Raw genomic sequence first — 15,609 nt, forward strand, 5'->3', positions numbered from 1 at the left:
AAGTATTATTAAATATTAAATTTTATTATTATTAAATTATTTCATTGTTTAGTTATTGAAATTGCTATTGATAAACCAATTATCAAATTATTGATATTAAACTATAAAAATTCTTATATTTTAAATTATCAAAGTATTAAAATACAAAAGAGGTGGCAGGTACTAGGGACTGAGCCTCCTATACATGGACTCTGTCACCCTGCTGTGATAGAACTTCTGCTCTGCCCTACTTGGTATTTCCCAAAGACACATTCTTCTTCTGCTTCCTATCTATCACCCCTCCCTTAAAACAAGGTCCAAAAATAATGGTTTCAACAAGGAGAATATTCAGGTTGTTGTGCTGTTGCATTAATAATGATAATAGATACTATATATATTCATAGGCAGATTTTCCTTTTAGTACAACATAAATGATGTCCAAAAATTTGTCCAACTTCATGAACTTTGAAGTTCACTAAAGGGTATGTGTAAATATTGTCCTTTTTAAAAAATAATTTATTTATAAAACACTTATCTTGGGTCAACTATCTAATTCTCCTAAGTCATCAGATAAATCAAATTGGTTCAAGTTGCCCAAAGAATCTGTAAGTTTTATCCATTTTGTAAGTTTTAACTGCCTATTATTTATGATTCATATCTGCATTGGGGCTTCAATTTCAATTCCAGAGCAGTTTTACCTCCCAGAAATGGTTGCCATGTTTAACAGTGAAGCCCACAACACCACAACAAGTTATTAGAAAAATCAGCTTGTGGTATGAACTGTTTTGTATTTCATCCTAACCAGAGTCCAGGAGAGATTATAGGAAGGGCCTCTGTGACCTTGCAGTACCTTCGAATCAGTGTGAGATGAATTACAATGGATCTCTCTTCAATAATGTATGAGAGACTTGATATGTTTAGGTATCTGCAGTATTTCTCAGTTGGAGTCGAAATTATTCCACAGAAACAATATATGTTTTCTGTATCATGTAGTTTCTCTTTTACATAGCTCATATATGTATCAAACTTTATGCAATAAGGAAGAATCCCTTGACAACATATATGCACTCATCATACTTTCATCCAAATTCACCTCTTCATTATGTCTTCTCAGTGCACCATCACCTTCCAGTCTCCCAAGTTCATGAACTTGAGATTAACTTTGATTCTTCTCTCCTTCAATTCCCATACCCAATCTATTGCCAAATCTTATTGGTCCTACCTCCATGACCTCTATGATTTCCTTCCCCTTCTCTGTTCAAGGAAGTCTAGTGTCTTGGTGTGAGGGCTGCCAAGCCCTTTGCAAGGGCTATTCTCTATGTTTGATATCAACCTGAGCAATCTAACTCTCACCCATGGCTCCAAGAAACCATAGCATGCATAGCAGCCATATCCTGGTAAACCAGGTATTTTGGAAGGTGGGCTAAACCAGGTTGAGGGTAACCAAGGGAGTCTCAAGCTCATTGGTGATTAGTAGGGGATGTCTACCCCAAGCATGTGAAGTCTTCCACTGGTGGAATAGGTAGAAGAGAACAATTCGTTCCAATGGCCAAGAAGCCAGCTGTGGCATGCTTTAGAGCTTGGTTAGATATCAAAGATGCTGAAGTCATCCACTCCATCTAGAACCATCACCACTTGTTTTGACTGTTTTGCTCTGCTGGATCATGATGATTTTGGAAGAGAAAGTGAGGCAGTTGACTTTGTGCAGCTCTACCTCACTTAAATCCAATTTATATGTGCAACAAAAAATATCATTCATAACCATTCCTCAAAGTCCTGCTGCAACAGGCAAGCGATGAAGCAGCAGATGCGAATACACTGGGAGTTATAGTCACAACCCTGCACAGAGGTGGCCCAGGCCATAGGGCTGTTTCTTCACTGAAAGCAGCAGTGGGATTTGGTAGTCCCCTGGGTGACTGAGCAGCCCTTCTAAGGATCGCTCTGCTTCACCTCCTGATATGAGGAAGGAGCCAGAAAAGGTGCCCCCAAAATTGTCTGCTTATCCAACCCTGACCTGATTACCACAGCAGCAGGGAATCTCACAGTACAGTCAGGGCACAAAAAAAAATGTACAAAAACTTCTTCAAACAAGATTCCATTCATTGTTGGTACAGGGAACATGCACACACTCATAGACAAAACAAGATCCAATAGACCTGAAAGACAAACAGTTCTTGTTGCAAGAGAACTCAGCAGGTATGGTATCCAAATAGCAGCCCTTAGTGAAATAAGACTGGCAAATGAATGCCTGCTAACTGAAGCTGGCACTGGATACATGTTTTTCTGGAGTGGCTGCAGTGAAGGGGAAAGTGAAGCTGGGGTAGGTTTGTCAATCAAAACTAATCTAGTCAACCATTTTGAATGCCTACCAAAAGGAGTGAAAGATAGGCTCATGACAATGAGTTTTTCACTTCTAGGGAAATGCTAGCCCACCATCATCAGTGCCTATGCTCCCACCATGATGAAAATTAATGAAGTTAAAGAAAAATTTTATGATGTCCTGGAGACCCTTATCACCATCGTATCAAAGGAGGACAAGCTTATAATTCTAGGAGCCTTTAATGTTAGAGTAGGCTCAGATAACCAGACACGGCAGGAGTCCTTGGGAGGAAATGAGTTAGAAACCGCAATGGTCACCTTCTACTGAAGATTTTGCATCTCACGACCTTCTTATCAGAAACACTGTTTTCTGTTCACATAAATGCAATAAAATTTCCTGGATGCACCCTTGTAGCAAACATTGGCGTCTATTAGACAATGTGATTGTAAGGAGAAGAGACAGGAAGGATGTAAGGGTAACAAAGGCAATGGGTGGTGCAGAGTGCTGGACTGATCACAGACTCATCCTCTCTAATTTCAATATTCACATTCAACCAAAGTGGTGGCCCCAAGGTAAAAATAAATACTAGAAAAAATAATTTGTTTTTGTTTGGTGATTTTGGTCTGTTTGTTTTTGAGGAAGAAGTCCTGGATTGGATAAGGGAATTTTCAATGAGGAAACCCTTCCTCTTTAATTCAATTTAATTCAATCAACATTTATTAAGTGCCTAGTGCTAAGAGCTTGCTCAATTGTTTTTTTCACTCATGTGTTTTCCTTTTTTAATTAATATTTTATTTGCTTTCCAGTTATATACAATAGTAGTCTCTACCTATCATTTTCTGTAAGGTTTTGAATTTTACAATTTTTTTCACCCTGCCTTCCCTCCCCCCATCCCCCCCACAGAAGGCAGTCTGATAATCTTTAAATTGTTTCCATGCTACACACTGATCAAAATTGAATGTGATGAGAGAGAAATCATATCTTTGAGGAGAAAAATGACATATTAGATATAGCAAAAATTAGATATAGCAAAAGACACTTTTAAAAAATTGAAGGGGGGCAACTAGGTAGCACATGGTTAGAGCACCAACCCTGGAGTCAGAAGTTCAAATCTGACCTCAGACATTTAATAATGACCTAGGTGTGTGAACTTGGGCAAGTCACTTAACCCCAGTGCATTGCAAAAAAAAAAAAAAAATTAGAGTGTCTCTCTAAGCAGGAACAGTTTGTTGCTAACTTGGAGGGAAAACTTAGCCAACACACAGTTGACAACAGTGTAGCAGAAAAAGAGTGAGCAGTTTTCAGAGATTTGGTGCACTGTATTTGCTCATCTGGGCCAGAACACTAGCAAACATCAAGATTGGTTTGATGAAAATGATGGGGCAATACAGAAGCTGATAAATGAAAAACAAGAACTCTACAGGGTTAACCAGCAGGATAGTTCATCCATGTCTAAGAAGGCAGCATTTAATTCCATCAAAAGTAAAGTTCAAGAGAAACTTAGAGAGATGTGGGACTCTTGGCTGAGTAAGAAGGCTGTTGAAATTCAGTTTTATGTAGACAGTAACAAACCAAAATGCTTTTATGATGCCCTAAAGGCTATTTATTTATGTATCTCAACTACTCAGTGCTGATGGATCCACACTGGTTAAAGATGAGGACATGATCCTAGAGAGATGGGCTGACACTTCCAAACTATTCTTAACAGACCATCATCAATCACTGTACAGGCCATTGACTGTTTCCCTTAAGTTGAAGTCAATCAGTCCCTAGCTGAAGTTTCAACTGAAGGAGAGGTTCCGAATGCCATTAGGCTCCTTTCAAGGGGCAAAGCACCTGGTGCTGATTCTATTCCCACTGAGATCTACAAGGTGGGGGTCCATTGCTCATTCCAAAACTGAAATTTTCCAGGTTATATGGTATGAAGAGATTATCCCCCAAGAATTCAAGGATGCCTCCGTTGTCCATCTCTATAAAGGTAAAGGGAATAGATTGTTCTGTGGCAATCACAGGAATGTTTTTCTTATTGCTGGTAAGAGTCTTGCCAGAGTCCTTCTCAATAGATTGATCCTTCACCTGGAAGATAGTCACCTCCCTGAGAGCCAGTGTGGCTTCAGAAAGAGTCAAGTAACAGTAAATATAGTATTTGCTGCCCAACAACTCCAGGAAAAATGCCAGGAATAGAACAGAGGTCTGTACACAATATTTGTCAATGTGACCAAGGCCTCTGATATGTCTGTCACAACAGTTTATGGAAGATTATGTCAAAATTTGATTGCCCAGAGAAGTATTGTACATCAGTTCCATGATGGCATGCATGTCTGGGTTCAGCATAGTGGACAATGCTCTCAAGATTTCCCGGTCACCAATGGAGTGAAAGAAGGATATTTTTAGCCATGTTATCAAATACCTTCACTGAGGATGAACATGACCTCAAGGTCAGCTACTGCAGTGATGGCAATTCTTCAATTGAAAAGCCAAGATCAAAATGGAGGAAGTGTTGGTGCATAATCTTCTGTTTGCATATGACTGTACACTCAATGTAGCCTCTGAAGCTGAGATGCAACAAAGTATGGATCAATTCTCTGTGGCCTGTGCAAATTTTGGTCTAACAATTAACACCAAAAAAAAAAACACAGGTGCTCCATCAGCCATCCATATGTGGAACCATCAATTACAGTAAACTGAATACTGTGGGCAAGTTCCCTTACCTTGGCACTGTCCTTTCCAGGGAGGTTCACATTGACAATGAGGTTGACATCTGTATTGCCAGAGCTAGCTCAGTATTTGGGAGACTCTGAAAGAAAGTGTGGGAGAGAAGAGATATTAGACTGACTACCATATTGAAGATCTACAGAGCCATTGTGCTGACCTCATTGCTATGTGCCTGTGAAACCTGGACAGTCTACCAGCGCCATGTCAGGAAACTGAATCACTTCCATTTAAATTGTCTTAGGAAGATTGTGTAGATCACAGGGCCAGAGAAAATACCAGACAATGAGGTCCTTTCTTGAGCTAAACTGCCTAGAATTCCAACATTACTAAAGACAGTGCAGCTATGATGGGCTGGACACGTAAGAATGCCAGATGTACACTTGCCAAATAAACTATTTTCTGGAGAACTCACACAGGGCAAGTACTCACAAGGGAGTCAGAAGAAGCAATACTACGACACCCTGAAGATCTCATTGAAGAACTTTAGAACTGATTGTACAGCATGGGAGACACTGGCACAGGAACACCCAGCATGGTGTGTCTGTCCTCATCAGTGAGGATGCTGTGCTCTCTGAGGAAGGCAAAATTGAAGCAGCTCAAAGGAAATGTAACATATGTAAGTTTAGAGTAAACACCCAGGTGTTCACATGGACTATTTGTTCTCGACCTGTGGTAGAGCATTCCGAGTTCAAATTGGTCTGATCAACCACAATCAGATATACTGTAATTTGTCTCATAGTGAGGTCATTTTGGTCTTCTTTGACAATGAAGGACAAGAACCAATATACACCTGATTTCAGATGCTCATCACCTCTCCCCTGGATTGTTGCAATAGTTGCATTTATAACTCTACTATCTAGTTCCTACTACCTTCACAGTCTTATTTCATATTGCATTCCTTCCTTCAAACCTCTCTTGTAGCTATTTCCTGTATAAGATATCACATCTTTGTAAAGCTGTTTCTCATCTTTCTCCAAATCCCAGGTCACATTTTACCTCCTACAGGAGGCTCTTCCAGATTTCCCCCATTTGTTAATACTCTCTCCTTGCTGAAATTACTTTGTATTAGTACACATATATTTTGTGTTTATTTACTTGTATTCATGTTGTATTTTATCAATAGAATATAAATTCTTTGGGGGCAGAGGATGTTTCATTTTTGATTTTGCAACCCCAGCACCCAGTCTAATGCTGAAATGTTGGTTGAACTAAACAGGGTTTACTAAATGCTTTAGAAAGAAGCCAAGCTACCACAGAGCTGTCACTAAAATGGCAAATCAAAATATATTGTCTATTGTTTCAATAAAAAACTTTTAAAAGTAATGTTGCACAGCCCTGAACTAAATTAGACTATATATTACATGCTATTATACTATAGCATTCATTACATGTATCCATGTGTATTTACAAAATTCAGCCCCCATAAATATAATCCTTCACACATCATTCCAAAAAATAATGAAACAAAATTTGTATCCTAGATCTAGTTGCTTGTATAGCAGCTCACACTCAAGACATTTCCAGAAATGAAGTGTGGAGAAGTCTAAACAGAGCACAATCAAAATAATGAAGGGCAGATAAGAATTGTTATAGTGGAGCCAGTTCAAAAAAAAAATGGTGAACTAGTTCTCAGGATCATGTCTGCAAGTCAGATAGGATAATGGCCCTGATGGAATAAACCCTGGTGATGTCATTTGAGAGTAACTGGAATGAGATCGTGGATAGTTTTGATAATATGAACTTCTCAGAATCTCTTCTATGGGTTTTACAAACCATCTGCTATTCAGAAACATGAAATTCTTAGGGTTATTATAGGATTGCTCAAATCCAGTCTGGGACTGGGAAGACTGCTACCTTTGCCATTTCCATTTTGCAACAGACTGAACTGGACTTAAAGGCCACACATGTCTTGGTTTTGGCACTCACTAGAAAGATAGATCAACAAATCTAAAAGGTAGTGATGTCACTTGGAGACCACATGGGTGCCTCATGTCATGCCTGCTTTGGAGGAACTAATGTTAGGGCTGAGGTTCAGAAATTGTGGATGGAAGCTCCCCACACCATTGTGGGCACCCTAGGCCATGTCTTTGACATGCTTAACCAGCAATCCTTATCTCCTAAATACATTAAGATATTTGTTCTGAATGAAGCAGATGAAATGTTGAGTTGTGATTTTAAGGACTAGCTCTATGATAACTCAGTTATCAGAAATTCAGTGGCAATATCCAGGTAGAATTCGTATCAGCCACCATGCCTCAGATGTCCTGGAAGTGATTAAGAAATTTATTAATGATCCTATCAGGATTCTAGTCAAGAAGGGGGAATTGACATTGGAAGGCATTGATCAGTTTTACATAAATATAGAGAGGCATGGAAGCTAGAAACCTTGCATAATCTGTATGAAACAATGATTTAATAAGCTGTTACCTTCATCAATACCCATCAAAGAGTGGATTGGTTCAGTGAGAAAAATGCATGCCTGTGACTTTGTCTATGCAATGCATGGAGATATGGACCAAAAAAAACATGAAGTAATGAAGAGAGAGTTTTGCTCAAATTCCTGTCAGGTGCTTATTATCAATGCTGCAGCATTGATATTCAGCAAGTATCTTTGGCTATTAATTATGACCTCATCACAGGGAGATTTATATTCATAGAACTGGTCAGGTTGGGCACTTTGATCAAAAAGGTGTATCCATCAACATGGTGACAGAGGAAGAACTTCTTATATCAAGAACTTCTATAACATCTCCATTTGGCTCTCGATGTGGCTGTCCTGATCTGAAGGGCAATCTCACCTGATTTCACCCAGAAAGGAAGGAGGAAGGGAAGGGAAGGGAAGGGAAGGGAGGGGAGGGGAGGGAAGGGAAGGAAGGAAGGAAGGAAGGAAGGAAGGAAGGAAGGAAGGAAGGAAGGAAGGAAGGAAGGAAGGAAGGAAGGAAGGAAGGAAGGAAGGAAAGGAGGGGAGGAAGGGAAGAAGGAGAGGAAGGGAGGGAGGAAACAAGAATTTATTAAGTGCCTAAGATGTGCTATCGAGAATAGACAGATCAGCCTGTACATTTTCACAAAATGGAAGTGCCAGGAGAAACTCACCAAAAATATTCCTGGATGAGATCGCAAGGGTTTTAGACTACTCTAAGTCAAAGAGGCCTCACATGCTGAAGGAATTTCCAGGATGAGCCAGCAGTAGAAGAGGCATGGTTTTTGAAGTACAGGTAGGTTTAATCAACTTGCCCTAGGTCACATATCCAGGTCTTCCTAACTGACTCTCCTTTCATTACACTGTGCAACTTCTCTAATAATAGTAATGGCAGTAACAGTAACTGATTTATATATAGTATTTTAACATTTGTGAAAGACTTTACATATATACACTGGCATATATGTGTGTGTGTGTGTGCAGTGCTTGGCAGACCTGATATATTTGTATTTATATAGTTGCATGTGTTTCATATGCAATATGTGTGCATTTGTGTGTTCATGAATGTGTGTATGTATGTATGTTTGAAACCAGGCAGCACAGTGGATAGAGTGCCAGGTTTGGGGTCAAGAAGACTCAACTACCTAAGTTCAAATCAGACTTCAGACACTATCAATGTCTTGGCTCTTTGTTGTCACAGTGGTATCAGATAAAACCCTAAATTACTTGCTAAAGTAGTTTCACCATCATTCTCTGTCTTCAAAGTCAAAGTAAGTACAAAACTATCTCCTTATATGATGATGGCAGTCATTCTAATTCTTGACTGGTCCCCAGGCAAATCTAACTGCTTGGCTTATTATCTTGGCAATTTGTCTTCTATTTTAGTAAGTAGCCCTTGGAGAAGACTCCCCCTTCACCCTTTCTAGAGGTACCTGGTACAGTCCTTTGTCTCTTTCTCTTACTGAAAAATATACACACAATGCATGTAAGAAAATAGTACAGGACTTCTGGGGTGGAGCCAAGATGAAAGAGCAAAGCTAACATGCTCCCAGAGCTTTCCCCTACCAAAGATAAATAAAGCCTCTACTCCGACATTCCCACTACAGATCCCACCAAGAAAAAGAGAGGATTCAAATAAGTTTTCAACTGTACAGGATCTTCAGTGAAGGTCTGTCTCTGGAGGCTTTTATCCACAGTGTAATCCAGGTCCCAACAGCTTAACAATAGCAGAGGTCCCAACAGCTAGATAGCAAGCCAACAGGGAAGACTCCAGCCCCAAACAAAGTCAGAACCCTGAAAACACTGGGGTAAAAGACAGGACTGAGTTGGAAACAAACCACTGTTAAGTCAGAACCTGGACCTAAAGGAGGATTAAAAACCTCTGCAAAGGCAAGCCTTGGCCAACAACAAGTCAGACCCCAGCCCCAGCAAAATTAAAACTTTATACTCCCTACACTCCAGGAGCAGAACTAAAACAACAAAGATGAACAAAAATGCTAAAAGAACACTCATTATAGAAAACTACAGACAAAGATGACAGAAATGTCACATCTGAAGAAGAAAGCAGTGAAAAATCACTCACGGGGAAGTATCAAAACAATCTATAAAGTGGACTCAAATACAAAAGCTCATAGAGGAGCTTAAAAAAGAATTTAAAAACCAAAGAAGAGAGGAAGAAGAAAAAATGGAAAAAAGAAATTAAAGTCAAGCAGGAAAATTATGAAAAATTGACCAAAGAAATCAACTGTGTTAAAAGTAAAAATAACCAGGGTGACTAGATGGCATAGTGGATAAGAGCACTGGCCCTGGAATCAGGAGTACCTAAGCTTAAATTGGACCTCAGACACTTAATATAATTACCTAGCTATGTGGTCTTGGGCAAGCCATTTAACCCCATTGCTTTGCAAAAACCTAAAAAAAAAAGTAAAAATAACCAACTGGAAAAGGAAACCCAGAAGCAGAGGTGCTAACAGTTAACTTTAAACTTAAGGGCATCATTATCCCTTGAACTCACTTTTATCAGGTGCTAAGCACCTTGTCTAATGAGGGCATCAAAAAACTGTGAGTTAATATCTCTGTAATTTACAGTCAGGTGAGACCTCTGAGCCTCCCAGTATTTAGAGACCTTTAAGATTCTTATAGTTAATTAGATCAGAATTTGACTTAACAGGTGCTTCACTTAACAAGGTGTTAAGCATCTGGATGGGAAGAGGGGGGAGGTAAAAGTGTAAAAGAAAATTGGCCTGGGGGGAGGGACACAAATAGTTCAATGATGTGTCTTTAGATGATACTTTGTCTCCTGAGTAGGATTTGTGTGTACTTGAAAGATACTTGAAAAGGGGGTAAGGTTAAAAAATTATTATAATTATAATTTGATGCAATTTGAGTCAATGCTGCTTATCAAGCAATCAAGTATCTATGTTGAAATCTTGATAACAATGGGAGTTTATCAAACAATCAAATAATCAAACTGTGATTGATGATAACTGATTAATAATATTAGAGCAATAAATAACACTAAGGGAACAGGCACAAAGATATAATTTTAGAGAGAAAGAAGGGAGAATGTGAATGCTGAGTAAATTCCATTCCCCAGTGAGGGAATCAGATACATTCCCACTTGGGTTTAAAATTCTAACTTAATCTAGATACAGGAAGAAGGGACTGATAAAAGGGAAGGAAAGGTGTAAGTGAAAACAAACTGAAAGCTAAATTTTTAAAAGTCAAAGAGGAAAGATAGTAAAATTTTGGTGATGAGGAACAAGAGAAACAGAAAGAGATAAATATAAATGGAGAAAGATAGCATGGAGGGAAATACAGAATTAGTAATCTCAACTGTAAAAGTGAATGGGATTAACTGTCCCATAAAAAGGGAAACAGATAACAGAATGGATTAAAAACCAGAATCCTACAATATGTTGTTTACAAGAAACACATCTGAAGCAAAAAAATACACACAGAATAAAGGTAAAAGGTTGGAGCAAAATATATTATTTTGCTGAAGTAAAAAATCTGGGGTAGTGATTCTAATCTCAAAGTAAAAGCAAAAATCAATTTCATAAAAAGAGATAGGGAAGACAACTATATCTTCTTAAAAGGCACCAATGGTAATGAAGCCATATCATTACTAAACATGTTTGTACCTAGCAGTATAGCATCAAGATTCCTAGAGGAAAAGCTGAGTGAATTACAAGGAGACATAGACAGCAAAACTTTAATAATGAGAGACACCATTCTCCCTCTCTCAGAATTAGATAAATCTAACAACAAAATATACAAGAAGGAAGCTGAGAAGGTGAATGAAATCTTAGAAAACTTAGATATGATAGACCTCGGAAGAAAATTTAATAGGGACAGAAAAGAATATACCTTTTTCTCAGCAGTACATGACACCTTCACAAAATTGACCATGTATTAGGGCACAAAAACCTTATAATCAAATGCAGAAAGGCAGAAATAATAAATAATAAATACATACTTCTCAGTCCATGATGCCATAAAAATTACATGTAATAAAAGGTCAGGGAAAGATAAACCAAGAACTAATTGGAAATTAAATAACTTTATCTTAATGGATCAAACAACAAATAACAGAAATAATCAATAATTATATCCAAGAAAATGATAATAATGAGACATCATTTCATAATTTATGGGATGCAGCCAAGGCAATTTTGAAGGGAAACTTTATATCTGTAAATGCCTATATGAATAATATAAAGAAAGAGGAGATCAATGAATTAGGTATGCAACTAAAGCTAGAAAAAGAACAAATTAAACATCCCCAATTAAATACCAAATTAGAAATTCTGAAAATCAAGGGAGATATTAATAAAATTGAAAGAAAGAAAACCATTGCTCTCATAAATAAAACTAAGACTTGGTTTTATGAAGAGGTCAATAAAATACCTTTAGTTAATCTAATTTAAAAAAGGAAAGAATATAACCAAATTACCAGTATCAAAAATGAAAAGGGTGAACTAACCACCAATGAGGAGGAAATAAAAGAAATAATTTGGAGCTGATTTGCTGAACTGTATGCCAATAAATTGGATAACTTGAGTGAAATGGATGAATATTTACAAAAATGCAAACTGCCCAGATTAACAAAAGAGGATTACTTAACCTCATTTCAAAAAAAGAAATTAAAGAAACTATCAAAAACTCCCTAAGAAAAAGTCTCCAGGTCTAGATGGATTTACAAATGAATTCTACCAAAGATTTAAGGAACAATTAGTTCACAGTCTACATAAACTATTTTAAAAAAATAGGAAGAGGGAGGAGTTCTGCCAAACCCCTTTAAGACACCAACATGGTGTTGGTACCTAAACCAGGAAGAACCAAAATAGACAAAGAAAATTATAGATCAATCACCCTAATTAATATCAATGCAAAAAAATCTTAAATAAAATTTTAGCACTGAGACTACAGCAAGTTATTACCAGGATAATACATTATGATCCCTGCAGGCAGGGATGGTTCAACAATAGGAAAACACCCAACATAATTAAACATATCAATAGCAAAACCAACAGAAATCATATGATTAGGGGTGGCTAGGTGGCACAGTGGATAAAGCACTGGCCCTGGAGTCAGGAGTACCTGGGTTCAAATCTGGTCTCAAACACTTAATAATTACCTAGTTGTGTGGCCTTGGGCAAGCCACTTAACCCCATTTGCCTTGCAAAAACCTAAAAAAAAATCATGATTATCTCAATAGATGCTGAAAAGGCCTTTGATAAAATACGACATCCACTAAATGGAGTTTTCCTTAAAATAATAAATAACTTCTATTTAATATCATCAACAAGGTACAGCTAGGTGGAGCAGTAAATAGAGTACTGGCCCTGCAGTCAGGAGGACCTGAGTTCAAATCCGACCCCAGACACAATAAGTCCCTAGCTGTGTGACCTTAGGCAAGTCACTTAACCCCATTGCCTTGCCAAAAAAAAAACCCTAAAAACTCAAAAAATATATAAAATCATCAGCAAATATTATATGTGATGGGAATAAACTCAGAGTATTTACAATAAAATCAATGGTGAAACAAGAATGTCTATTATAACCATTACTATTCAATATAGTATTAGAAATGCTAGCAGTAGCAATAAGAGAAGAAAAAGAAATTGAAGGAATCAGAATTGGCAATAAGGAAGCGAAGCTTTCACTCTTTGCAGATGATATTATGGTATACCTAGAGAACCTGAGAAATCATCTAAAAAACATTCCTTGAAATAATTAACAAATTCAGCAAAGTAGCTGGATATAAAGTAAACCCACATAAATCATCAGTATTTCTATATATGAACAACAAAGCCCAAGAGCAAGAAACAGAAATTCCATTTAAAGTAAGTGTAGGGGCAGCTAGGTGGCACAGTGGATAAAGCACCGGCCCTGGAGTCAGGAGTACCTGGGTTCAAATCCGGTCTCAGACACTTAATAATTACCTAGCTGTGTGGCCTTGGGCAAGCCACTTAACCCCACTTGCCTTGCAAAAACGTAAAAAAAATAAAATAAATAAAATAAAATAAAATAAATGTAGACAACATTAAATACCTGGGAATCTACCTCCCAAGACAAACCCAGAAACTGTATGAATACAATTATAAAGTACTCCTCACCCAAATAAAGTCAGATCTAAATAACTGGGAAAATGTCAAAATGTTCATGGTTAGGTCGAGTTAATATAATTAAAATTGATTATTCTACTCAAATTAAATTACTTATTCAGTGCCATACCAATCAAACTACCAAATAACTACCTTACTGACCTAGAAAAATAGCAACAAAATTCATCTGTAGCAATAAGAGGGAAAGAATAGCAAAGGAACCAATGAAAAAAATTGTAAAGGAAGGTGTTTGTTTAGTCAATTTTCAGTTTTATCTGACTCTTCATGGGGATCTAAAAACTATACCATTAAAGTAGCAGTCAAACTACCTGGTACTGGTTAAGAAATAGAGTAATGGGGGCGGCTAGGTGGTACAGTGAATAGAGCACCAGCCCTGGAGTCAGGAGTACCTGAGTTCAAATCCGGCCTCAGACATTTAATAATTAACTAGCGTGTGGCCTTGGCCAAGACATTTAACCTCCATTGCCTTGCAAAAACCTTTAAAAAAAAAGAAAAAGAAAGAAAGAATGAAAGAAATACAGTAATGGATCAGTGAATTAGGATAGGTTCAAAAGAAACAGCATGTAATTGGAAAAAATTAAATAAAATAGCATTTTAAAATTTTCAGTTGTCATCCAACTGGCATACAAATTGAACCTGAGTAATTCTTCTAAAAAGGGACCCTGGTATCCATAATATGGCAACCCTAGTAGAGAGAAGATATATTTTGCTGTAGAAATTCCTTTGGAACAACTCTGGGTTGAGGATAGAGATAAACTTGATATCACCCCTCTTTGGAGCCAGGACCTCAAGGATAAACCTCTATGAGTTCAGAGCCTTCTTTGTTCCTCCTAGACTATGATATACATAGAAAATAGGAATGAAAAACTAGCACTATCTGGTACAGAGTAAAACTTGAGATAGTGCATGTGGAAGGCTTTACAAATTTTGTAAGCTTATATAAATGTCAGTTCTTTTTTTCTAAAGCAAAGTATTCATATATATTTATATGCATATGTATATATGTACACATACTTTATTTTCCTCCATTACATGTCAAGGCACCTTAAACATTTTCTTAAAGCTCTAGTTCCAGATTCTATCCTCCCCTCCTTTTATACCCTCTCCAAGATAGTTTATACATGTTCAGTCTCCCTCCCTGATAGTTTATACGTGTGCAATCATGCAAAACTATTAATGTGAGTTCTTAATAACAAGAAGGGATCTTTGTGGCTCATTTGGTTCATTTTACCAAGACACAGAGAGAGGAATGACTTGCCCAAGGCCACCCAGGTCCTAATCCAGTAGGACTGGTATTCAAACTAGGTGTTCTCTCTCAATTGAAATGTTTCTGTTTTGACAGCCTTCTAAGGTCTTATCAAGCATTATTTTCCCTCCCATATCAAGTCAAATGGCTCAACTCTTATGCTTTCTCTGACTTCCTTTAAATCACACAAACATAGATTTGGAACCCAGCCAGTAATGACAATGTCCAGCAAGGGTCACCGCCAAAAGGTCACAAGAACGGCAGTGAAAGCGGCATCACCCAGATCTTTTCAGTAGGAAGAGCTCTACCCCATTCTCCCTCACTTCTTTTCCTTCTATTTCAATTTTCTCTTTCTAATCCTTCATTGTCAACACATGGTCTTTTTTCATCAGCAATGACCAAGAACTGTGTCCTTCCAATTCCAGACCAGCTCATAGATTTTGATGAAAAAATATACCCTATGGAGAAAAATGGAGAAAACAATATTCCTGGGACTCATTTGCCAGGACTGAAGTATCATGAGCCAATATCAAGGGTGTTAATTCATATTACTGTGTGTATTGCTGTATTAGCTGATGACAATGCTCAATTATTACTCAAACCCCAACTTTTTTTTTCTGAGTAAAGAAGACCAGTTTCCTTTGCACTAGATGGGATCTTTCAACATACAATTTTGACCAGTTTTTTCTTAGAGTCTGTCTGGCCTACATCAAAGCTGGTCATAAATACTGTATTTGACAAACAGAGAACAGGTCACTTGCCTTCAAATACAGTCTCCTGGAGTGAAGGTAACTCAGAG

General features: G+C 37.7%; 1 pseudogene; it reads left to right on the plus strand.

Moving 5' to 3' along the window:
* The first annotated feature begins 1,334 nt into the window (after positions 1-1,334).
* LOC141499008 (eukaryotic initiation factor 4A-I-like) lies at positions 1,335-7,816 on the plus strand (annotated as a pseudogene).
* Positions 7,817-15,609: the final 7,793 nt, after the last annotated feature.

This window comes from Macrotis lagotis, chromosome X (genome assembly GCF_037893015.1).
Source record: "Macrotis lagotis isolate mMagLag1 chromosome X, bilby.v1.9.chrom.fasta, whole genome shotgun sequence".
NCBI classification, from domain to species: domain Eukaryota; kingdom Metazoa; phylum Chordata; class Mammalia; order Peramelemorphia; family Peramelidae; genus Macrotis; species Macrotis lagotis.